A 12,532-nucleotide genomic window follows, 5' to 3' on the forward strand; every position below is an offset into this window, starting at 1 on the left:
AGAGAGAGAAAAAAAAAAAACAGATAAAAGAAACAAACACAAAGAGATCCATATATTGTATTTATTACGTATGAACTTTAAAATAACCATTAATTAATACATTTAAGTAAAAGATGAAAAGATAAGGGATTTCAACAGAAAACTGGATTTATCAAATTATCTTTGAAAATTCTAGAACTAAAAATTATAGTAACTCAAGAACTTAGCTAATGAGCACAATAGATATTAGACATGGCTGAAGAGAGGGTTGATGAAATATAAGAAAGATCAGAAAACATTATCCAGATTGAGTTATGGTGAGAAAAAGAGATAGGAAATGTAGAAAAGAGCTTAAGAATTCTGGGGCATGATGACATTTTCTGACGTACACGTAATCTGAATCCTAGAAAGGAGAGGACAGAATGAGCAGAAGCAATATTTGAAAACATGATGACATAAATTTTTAAAAACTTATGAAAGACAAAATAATAGAATCTAGAAGGGTTATGAACTTCAAGCAGGATAATTAAAACACCATCTAGACTAATAATAAACACATTATTAGTCAAACTGCTGAAAGTGAAATATAAAGAGAAAATCTTGGAAGTAGCCAGAAGAAAAACAGTAAGACGCCTCAACAGAAATGATGAAAATAACAACAACAACAAAAAAACTAGAAGTTTCTGTAATCAAGTGAAAACAAATACCTTAGAATTCCAAACAGGCAAAACTATCCTTCAAAAATTAAAATAATTTAAGATGGATCATAGAACTAAGTGTAAAAGGTAAATGATAAAACTTCTGGACTAAATAATAAGAAACTATCTTCCTGGCCTTGGGGTAAGCAATTATTTCGTAAACAAAACATACTAACCACAATAAAGAACACTGGAAAATTGGACTTCACTGAAATTAAGAACTTACGTACATGAAAAGACAATGTTAACAAGTGAAAAGGGAAGCCAAAGATCAGAAGACTACAATCATAAGGCATATCCACCCAAAGACTGTTATCCAACAGGAAGGCTGACTATACCACAGGGTTAGTGAGGATGTGGAGAAAGGAACTCTCATAGTTTGCTAATGGGAGTGTTAATTGGTACAGCCACTTTGGAAATCTGTTTGGTGGTATCTATTAAATGGTCTACTCTTAAATGATCAGCAATTTCATTCCTAGTATAATAAGTGCTTATGTTCACCATGTAAATGTACAAGAATGATCACAGAGCTTTATTCATAATCTCAGTCATCTGAAAACAACCTGAATATGTATCAATATGATATGGGATAAACCAACTGTGGTAATTCATACAATGGAATATTATTCAGAAAACTGCTACATGCCACAGAATGAATGGATCTCATAAATACAATGTTATGCAAAAGAAAGCAGGCACAAAAGAGTATATACTGTATAAGTACATTTATATGAAGGTTAAAAGCAGGCAAAACTAATTTGTGGTTATAAAGGTCGGGATAGTGTTAGCTCTGGGAAAATCTTGATTAGGAGGATACAACAGAGCCTTCTAGCCTGCTGGAAATTCTTCTAGAGTGCTTGAGCTAGGTCATGGTAACATAAGTGTTTACATATGTAAAAATTCATTTACCTGTAATGAAAGACATTTTCAGAAAAAGAAAAAAAATGAGAACTTAATCAATAGTAGGTGTGCATTAAAAGAAATAAAAAAGGCAGTGCTTCAATTAGAAATGATCCTTGATGAAAGCATGGAAATGCAGGCAGCAGTAAATAGCAACAGAAAGGGTCAAATGTAGGTTAACATTAACTGTATAAAACAATAATAGTAATGCCAAATGACATTTGTAATATCTAGAACTAAAATACCTGACAGCAATAGCACAAAAGGAGGCAAGGAGCAGTTAACAGAGTGGAAGTGTTCCAAAATCCTTGCATTGTCTGGCACTTGTAAAAGTACTAGTTTATAATAGACTTGAGTAAGTGAAGGATGTATGTCATAATCTCTAGAGAAGTAATGCAAGCCACAAATGAGAATCACATAAGTAGATCTTCAATTTCTAGCAGTTATATTTAAAACTAGTAGAAAAAAAACAGATGAAATTAATTTTAATAATATTTTTCTAACCTAATATATCTAAGATATAAATCAATATAAAATTATTAATGAGGGTCTTTAAAATAATAAGTCTTCAAAATCTGTTGTCTTACTTTTACAGCACATCTCAAAGTGGACTACCCACACTTCAAGTCCTCACATGTGGCTACTAGCTAACATATTGGACAGCCCAGCTCTAGAGCAGTGATTCTCAAGAAGAGGGATTGTGACCCATAGGGGATATGTGACAATGTCTGAAGACATTTTTGACTGTCATGACTGTAGCAGCATGGGTGGTACTATTGGTATCTAGTGGGTGGAAACCATGGATGCTGCTAAACATCCTATAATATACACAGAACAGCCTCTTCCCAGCCCATAAAGAATTCTTCAGTCCAAGATATCAATCATAACATGGTTGAGAAACCCTGCCCTAGAGTAACCTGTAAAATAAAAGTTAAAAATTATATAACTAATAAGCTAATTGTGGGAAGGAGGAGAATGAACAGTAAAAATTACTTGACTAATTCAAAAGAGTAAAAGAATGGAGAGAAAAAAGGAATACAGAACAGATGGGACAAATAGAAAACAAGTAGTTATATTAGTTAATTTATGCTAAATAAATACATGGATTAATATTCTAATTAAAGATTAAGATTGTCGGATGGGGAGAAAAGTCCCTACCTATATGTTGCAAAATTTTTTTTACATATTAGGGTGCATAAAAGTTGAAGGTAAAATGGTTACAAGGGCTATACCTTGTAAACTCCAACCGAAATAAAACTGGTATAGCAATGCTAAGATCAAAATAGGCTTTAATGCAAGAGGTATTACTAGAAGCAAAGAAAGGTATTTCATAATGATACAAAGGTCTTCCATCAAAGTGATGGAAGTGACTGATTTAAAATTCCAGATGACCACATGACTTCACTGATATAAATGTTTCAATGTCTCCCCATTGACCTTGAATAAAGCTCAAACTACAATTATAGTAGATAAGATCCTCCAATAATCACCTGCTTTACCACTAACATCTCATGGCATTTCTTCCCACAAAATTCATGTTCAGCAGTGTTGAAGAGCATGCAGTTACTCAAAATTATCCTATCATTTTATGCTCTCATTTTGCTCGTTATTAGTCCCACTCCCTGTAATGCTTTTCTTCATGGAAATCATCTGAAAAAGTTCTATTTATCTTTCAAAGCTGTATTCTGTTATATCCTAGCTAAATCTTTTCTGACTGACCACCATATATAATTCTTCCCTCTTCTGTGTACCACTGTACCTCATGGATACTTAAAAAATAATTTCTTGTACAATTCTGCTGTTTCTGGTAGCCAGCAGGAAGATATTAGGCACTCAGTAATATATATTTTTTAGAAGTTACAGAAGTTTATTTACTAAAGCAAAAATTTAGCTACAGACCTCTGACAACATTAAATGCAACAACATTCGAATTATAGGGGTCCCAGAAGAAGAAGAGAAAAAGAAAGGGACTGAGAAAATATTTGAAGAGATTATAGTTGAAAACTTCCCTAATATGGAAAGGAAATAGTTAATCAAGTCCAGGAAGCACAGAGAGTCCATTACAGGATGAATCCAAGGGGAAATACGCCAAGACACATATTAATCAAACTATCAAAAATTAAATAAAAATAAAAAATATTAAAAGCAGCAAGGGAAAAATAACATACAAGGGAACCCCCATAAGGTTAACAGCTGACCTTTCAGCAGAAACTCTTCAAGCCAGAAGGGAGTGGCAGGACATATTTAAAGTGATGAAAGGGAAAAAGGTACAATCAAGATTACTCTACCCAGCAAGGACCTCATTCAGATTTGATGGAGAAATTAAAATGTTTACAAAAAAGCAAAAGCTAAGAGAATTCAGCACCACCAAACCAGCTTTACAGCAAGCGCTAAAGGAACTTCTCTAGGCAGGAAACACAACAGAAGGAAAGACCTACAAAAACAAACCCAAAACAATTAAAAAAATGATGATAGGAACATACATATCGAAAATCACCTTAAATGTAAATGGATTAAATGCTCACACCAAAAGACATGGACTGGTTGAATGGCTACGAAAATAAGACCAGTATATATGCTGTCTAGAAGAGACCACTTCAGACCTAGGGACACATACAGACTGAAAGGGAGGGGATGGAAAAAGATATTTCATGCAAATGGAAATCAAAAGAAAGCTGGAGTAGCAATTCTCATATCAGACAAAATAGACTTTAAAATGAAGACTATTACAAGAGACAAAGAAGGACACTACATAATGATCAAGGGATCAATCCAAGAAGAATTTATAACAACTGTAAATATTTATGCACCCAACATAGGAGCACCTCAATACGTAAGGCAAATGCTAACAGCCATAAAAGGGGAAATCGACAGTAACACAATCATAGTAGGGGACTTTAACACCCCACTTTCGCCAATGGACAGATCATCCTAAATGAAAATAAATAAGGAAACACAGTTTTAAATGATTTATTAAACAAGATGGACTTAATTGATACTTATTGGACATTACATCCAAAAACAACAGAATACACTTACTTCTCAAGTGCTCATGGAACATTCTCCAGCATAGATCATATTTGGGTCACAAATTAAGCCTTGGTAAATTTAAGAAAATTGAAATTGTATCATGTATCTTTTCTGACCACAATGCTATGAGACTAGATTATCAATTACAAGAAAAAAATCTGCACGAAATACAAACACATGAAGGCTAAACAATACACTACTTAATAACGAAGAGATCACTGAAGAAATCAAAGAGGAAATCAAAAAATACCTAGAAACAAATGCCAATGAAAACACGATGACCCGAAACCTATGGGATGCAGCAAAAGCAGTTCTAAGAGGGAAGTTTATAAGTACAATCCTCCCTCAAGAAACAAGAAACATATCAAATAAACAACCTAACCTTACACCTAAAGCAATTAGAGAAAGAAGAACAAAAAAATCCCAAAATTAGCAGAAGGGAAAGAAATCATAAAGATGAGATCAGAAATAAATGAAAATGAAATGAAGGAAACGATAGCAAAGATCAATAAAATTAAAAGCCAGTTCTTTGAGAAGATAAACAAAATTGATAAACCATTAGCCAGACTCATCCAGAAAAAAAGGGAGAAGACTCAGATTAGTAGAATTAGAAATGAATAAGGAGAAGTAACAACTGACACTGCAGAAATACAAAGGATCATGAGAGAGTACTACAAGCATCTCTATGCCAATAAAATGGATAACCTAGAAGAAATGGACAAACTCTTAGAAAAGCACAACATTCCAAGACTGAACCAGGAAGAAATAGAAAATATAAACAGACCAAAGACAAGCACTGAAATTGAGACTGTGATTAAAAATCTTCCAAGAAAACAAAAGTCCAGGACCAGATGGCTTCACAGACGAATTCTATAAAACATTTAGAGAAGAGGTAACACCTATCCTTCTCAAACTCTTCCAAAATATAGCAGAGGGAGGAACAGTCCCAAACTCATTCTATGAGGCCAGCATCACCCTGATACCAAAACCAGACAAAGATGATGCAATGAAAGAAAACTACAGGCCAATATCACTGATGAACATAGATGTAAAAATCCTCAACAAAATACAAGCAAACAGAATCCAACAGCATATTAAAAGGATCATACACCATGATCAAGTGGGGATAAACATCCCAGGAATGCAAGGATTCTTCAACATATGCAAATCAATTGGTGTGATATACCATATTAACAAATTGAAGGAGAAAAACCATATGATTATCTCAATAGATGCAGAAAAAGCTTTCAACAAAATCCGACACCCATTTATGATAAAAAGCCTCCAGAAAGTGGGCATAGAGGGAACTTACCTCAACATTATAAAAGGCCATATATGACAAACCCACAGCCAATATCATTCTCAGTGGTGAAAACCTGAAACCATTTCCACTAAGATCAGGAACAAGACAAGGTTGCCAACTCTCACCACTATTTTAATCAACATAGTTTTGGAAGTTTTAGTAACAGTAATGAGAGAAGAAAAAGAAATAAAAGGAATCCAAATCAGAAAAGAAGTAAAGCTGTCACTGTTTGCAGATAACATGATATTATGCATAGAGAATCCTAAAGACGCTACCAGAAAACTACTAGAGCTAATCAGTGAAATTGGTAAAGCAGCAGGATACAAAATTAATGCACAGAAATCTCTTGCATTCCTATACACTAATGATGAAAAATCTGAAAGAGAAATCAAGTAAACACTCCCATTTACGACTGCAATGAAAAGAATAAAATACCTAGGAATAAACCTACCTAAGGAGACAAAAGACCTGTATGCAGAAACTTATAAGACACTGATGAAAGAAATTAAAGATGATACAAACAGATGGAGAGATATACCATGTTCTTGGATTGGAAGAATCAACATTGTGAAAATGACTATACTACTCAAAGCAGTCTACAGATTCAATGCAATCCCTATCAAACTACCAATGGCATTTTTCACAGAACTAGAACAAAAAATTTCACAATTTGTATGGAAACACAAAAGACCCTGAATAGCCTAAGCAATCTTGAGAAAGAAAAACGAAGCTGGAGGAATCAGGCTCCCTGACTTCAGACTATACTACAAAGCTACAGTAATCAAGACAGTATGGTACTGGCACGAAAACAGAAATATAGATCAATGGAACAGGATAGAAAGCCCAGAGATAAACCCACGCATATATGGTCAACTTATTGTTGATAAAGGAGGCAAGAATATACAATGGAGAAAAGACATTTTCTTCAATGAGTGGTATTGGGATAACTGGATAGCTACATGTAAAAGAATGAAATTGGAACACTCCCTAACACCATACACAAAAATAAACTCAAAATGGATTAAAGACCTAAATGTAAGGCCAGACACTATAAAGCTCTTAGAGGAAAAAACATAGGCAGAACACTCTATGACATAAATCACAGTAAGATCCTTTTTGACCCACCTCCTAGAGAAATGGAAAGAAAAACAAAAATAAACAAATGGGACCTAACAAAACTTAAAATGTTTTGCACAGCAAAAGAAACAATAAGCAAGATTAGAAGACAACCCTCAGAATGGGAGAAAATATTTGCAAATGAAGCAACTCACAAAGGATTAATCAGCAAAATTTACAAGCAGCTCATGCAGCTCAATATCAAAAAAACAAACAACCCAATCCAAAAATGCGCAGAAGACCTAAACAGACATTTCTCCAAAGAAGATATACAGATTGTCAACAAACACATGAAAGAAAGCTCAATATCTCTAATCATTAGAGAAATGCAAATCAAAACTACAATGAGGTATCATCTCACACCAGTCAGAATGGCCACCATCAAAAAATCTACAAACAATAAATGCTGGAGAGGGTGTGGAGAAAAGGGAACCCTCATACACTGTTGGTGGGAATGTAAACTGATACATCCACTATGGAGAACAGTATGGAGGTTCCTTAAAAAACTAAAAATAGAATTACCATATGACACAGCAATCCCACTACTGAGCATATACCTTGAGAAAACCATAATAGAAAAAGAGTCATGCACCACAATGTTCAATGCAGCTCTATTTACAATAGCCAGGACATGGAAGCAACCTAAGTGTCCAATGACAGATGAATGCGTAAAGAAGATGTGGCACATATACACAATGGAATATTACTCAGCCATAAAAAGAAACGAAATTGAGTTATTTGTAGTGAGGTGGATGGACCTAGAGTCTGTCATACAGAGTGAAGTAAGTCAGAGAGAGAAAAACAAATACTGTATATATGGAACATATATGGAACACATATATATGGAATCTAAAAAAAAGAAGAAAAGGTTTTGAAGAACCTAGGGGCAGGACAGGAATAAAGACGCATATGTAGAGAAGGGAATTGAGGACATGGGGAGGGGGAAGGGTAAGCTGGGATGAAGTGAGAGGGTGGCATGGACTTATATATGCTACAAAATGTAAAACAGAAAAAAAAAACGTAAACCAGATAGTGGGAACCAGCCACATAGCACAGGGAGATCAGCTTGGTGCTTTGTGACCACCTAGAGGGGTGCGATAGGTAAGGTGGGAGGGAGACGCAAGAGGGAGGGGATATAGGGATATATGTACACGTATAGCTGATTCACTTTGTTAGAGAGCAGAAACTAACACACCATTGTAAAGCAATTATACTCCAATAAAGATGTTAAAAAAAGAAAGAAAAAAAGACTGAATAATGAAGAAACAGAAAATCAGAATGGACCAATTACTGGTGAGGAGATTGACTCAGTAATCAAAAATTTCCAAGCAAAGAAGAGTCCAGGACCAGATGGCTGCACTGGTGAATTCTACCAAACATTTAAAGAATTAGTATCAATCCTGTCAAACTCCTTCAACAAATAAAAGAGGAGAGAACAATTCCAAACTTATTTTCCAAGGCCAACATTACCCTGATACCAAAACCAGATGAGGACACCCATGATGGTTGGGGGAAGTGGGTGAAGGTAGCCAAAACATACAGACTTCCAGTTTTAAGATAAATCAACTCCGGGGAAGTAATGTACAGCATGGTGACTACAGTTAACACTACTGTGTTGTTTATTTGAAAGTTGCTAAGAGAGTGGATCTTAAAAGTTCTTATCACAAGAAAAAAAATTGTAACTATGTGAGGTGATGGATGTTGAGTAAACTATTGTGGTAATCATTTCACTATATATACATATATCACATCATTATGTTGTACACCTTAAATTAATACAATGTTATACGGCAGTTAGACCTCACTAAAAATGGAAAAAAGAAGAATTTGCCAAGTAAATTTGACACTTACTTAACAATAATGCATACTTGTTATTGTCCTGAATGATAACTGGGAATCTGTGGTGAACAATTCTTTTAATGGTTGCAATTATATTGCTGTTACAGTAGAGTCAAACTCTTTTACCCTCTTTTAAGAAATTTTCTTGATTTTTTTCAATAAAAATGGTAAATATTAAAAGTCTATTCTGACTCTATAGGCAGTTTAACTTGATCACACTCATGCTGATTGATTTACACATTGAAAAATCCTCGATCTTGAATTCCTACTTCACAGACTTATGGGGATTAAATGTTGTTCAAGTTTATGTTGTTGAAGATGAATTGTATTCCTCAAACCTCTTCCCCTATTATCCAGTCAAGACTCAGGGCAGAGAAGACCATTCCTCTTACCTGTACTCCCTGCCATAGACAACCTCATTACATGATGAAAAGGAGCAGGTTGAATAAAGTGAATGATGGGCAAGGCCCAGGAAGTAATGGATTCAGGTTTTTCATTCATTCATTCATTTCATTCATTCAGGTTTTTCATTCATTCTTTCACAAATATCTGGATGCCCTTCTTAAAGCATCTGAACAACATGTCTGTTCTCTCTTTCCTTAAGGGCTTGCCTGAGATTATAAGGCAGCACAGATGGGGCTCTGAAGCAATGGATAGATGCTCAAAGTTGGGAAACAAATCTTATCTTTCCACATAATGCAAGTGCTACCCATTGTTTTTAGCTGCCAAGTACACTAGTCAGATTACAGGCCAACTCCAATCATACCTTCTAGTGGCAAAGCTCATTTTCCTGGCCATGTGGCTCAGACCAGGTCAGTCAGAATACTTCTTCCTCTGGTGAGGTAAGTCATCTGATCCAAGCCACAGTATTTCACCAGGATTGTTCTAGATGGAGATAGCAAGGAAGGCCTTATTTTTGAATACTAGAGTTAGAAGTCTGTGAAAATAGACGCCAGCGGTCTTATTGCTCATCCTGTGGAGATAATGAAACCACAGAGAGACAGGAGAGTTACAGATATAGTGAGATATGCGAGAGAGGCAGACAGAGAGAGACTAGGAGACATTGAGTGGTGTTTCCAGGTCTGAGGCTCTGAAAGCTGACATTCCTCAGGGTGTTTGTTAGTCAAGGAAAATTTCTGGGCAGAGGAGGCTGTGTCCTCAGCTCTGTATCACACTTCACCATCTGGAGCTGAAAGCAGCACTGTTCATGCCCACGGCTTAGAATATGTCTTATATAAACAGTTCCTTCAACCTCCGACCTCCAGGTCCTTATCTTCTACCAGCAATGTCCTCAACTCACATGTCCCAAGAGAAGCAACTTTTTTCACATATAAAGGAGTCAATCTCAAGGGAGACATTCACTCAAGGGAACCAAATCTGTTGAAATTCAACTCTTGTCTACCCAGTGAACAATCTTTTATATAATTAAACAAACCCTTCTTTTAAAAATTGTAGTCTTTGCTGTATATTTACATAACAAAAAATTCAAGAGATTTAATCAGAACAAAGGGGCTGTTTGTCCCAAATGTGGTTCCATGTTTTTGTGAAACAAACAAACAAAAAAAACTATTGGCAGCTTTGAAATGGAAATTTTTTTCAGCTCCCTTACTCTTCTGAACCAAGGTGTCAAGATTCAGTCCTAGTTCTAGCTCAAGGTACCCTGCAACTTTCTTCCTCCTAGTAGTCTGTGCAAGAAGCTTTTTGCAGCTTATGCCCTACAAATAGGAACTTAATCCTTTGGATGGTAGGGCAGGTGACTTTTCCATTTTGTTCCAGATGTCACTCTAAAATTCCAGTGCAGATCATAAGCATCTGAGTGGGGTTGTTCTGTGAGTAGTTAGAAATGTAGGACTAAAACAAAGTGAAATGCCAAGGAAAGAAAAAGAAACTTAGGAGAAACTACTGTGGAGGTAATTAGTTGGAGTAATCTGTCATGTGATGGGTTCAGAGCACTGTGACTTAAGGACACCTGTGGCACATTCTTTGGGGCAGGACTAGAAGCCTCCGAAAGAGACCAGGTTATGGACTTCCCTGGCAGTCCAGTGTTTAAGACTCTGAGCTTCTATTTCAGGGGGCACGGGTTCAATCCCCGGTCAGGAAACTAAAACCCCACACGCCAGTTCCCACACGCCGAGAGGTGAAAAAAAAAAAAGAAGCAGGTTAGAACACAATGCAGTCCTCATAGCTCTATCTGGGTGTAGTGCAAGCCCTCCTAATTTCTTGCCCTGCCTCTTCGGAAGACACTGTTGCCAATGTGATAACAGCTGCAATCCTGATCAGTCTCTTTCATCCTAAGTATTCACAATAGCTCTCTCTTCAGTCTTGATGCTTTTGCTGCTTGACTGGGTTCCTGACCTGGTCCCACTCCCCCTTCTGCTTTTGTTATTCATATTAACAACATAAAGGGGATTTTGACCTTCTATGTGGCATGAGATAGGACACAAGACAGTTTGGGTATTATTTTTGTCCCTATGAAGAAAAGGGATGGGTATTTTAAAGAAAGACCCATAATTACCACAAGTAGGACTATGTTAGAAAAGCTGAGCTGCAACAAGGATGGGATTTCAACTGGAGAATGAGAACTAATAACTGGATTGGCCTCATTTTCCTCCATCTCCATCCTGCTGTTTAGTAAGAGACTAGAAGCAGACACTGAGGAAGATTCAGGATTTGGTGAGATAACATAGGTCCACTGCAGGTTAGGAAAGTCTAGGGTATTGAACTTCTGCTAGAAATGGTTGTATTAAATATTACCATCTTGGAATCCTGGTGTTTCAGATATGATAGATTGGTTTACATAATACGCATGCCACCTACTTCCCTGACTTTTTCTTGTCTGACTCTATGACAGCAGCTGTAACCTAAAAACCCAATTTCATAGCCTTTCTTGAAACTGAAGTGCTATGTGACGTGGTTCTGGCCTATGAGGTATAAGCAGATGTGATTTAGCACCACTATTTTCCCTCTCTTCTTTTTGCTTGGTTTTTGGTTTTGGAGGACTGGAGGCACTGATGCCATTTGGTACCATGAGGCAACAAGTAAGAGGACAAATGAGAGCATGATAAGGATGATAGACTAAGAAGGTAGAAAGAGTCTGGGTGTCGCATGGCATTGCTGAGCCATAACATTAGCCTGGAACTCCCTATCCCAGGACTTGTGTCGGTGAGACAGTAAACTTCTATTCCTTCAAGCTAGTGCTTCGCATCCTTTTCCATATCTTAGCACACAGGGAAATGATAATATTCATGTTCCACATGTAGGTAGCTAGACAAAGCTGCTTAGGACTGTAGACAATCTCTCATACCTTAAATGCCCACTCTAAAGACTAAATGATCACTATCTCAGCTTACTTTTAATCATTTGCAGCTCTCAGAGAATTCTGATTTAAGCCACTTTTAGGCAGGGTTTCTTTTCTCTGAAGCTGAACACATCTTCGATGCACTAGATTCTGAAGAGAATCTTGGGAGGTAAGAAAGTAACTTTTAACCTGAGAAAAAGTGAATGACTTAGCTAACTGAAATTCATAATGAAGGTAAAAAGCAAGTTAGCCTCTGTAAGGTAAAAGGGAAAATGTGGCATGTAAAAAAGAAATTCTGTTGAAAAGAAGGGATTTCTGATTTAAAGAATCAGAGGGTTGGGTTTCCCTGGTGGCACAGTGGTTGAGAGT

Source organism: Neophocaena asiaeorientalis, unplaced genomic scaffold (genome assembly GCF_003031525.2).
Source record: "Neophocaena asiaeorientalis asiaeorientalis breed wild unplaced genomic scaffold, Neophocaena_asiaeorientalis_V1.1 scaffold7, whole genome shotgun sequence".
Taxonomy (NCBI): Eukaryota; Metazoa; Chordata; class Mammalia; order Artiodactyla; family Phocoenidae; genus Neophocaena; species Neophocaena asiaeorientalis.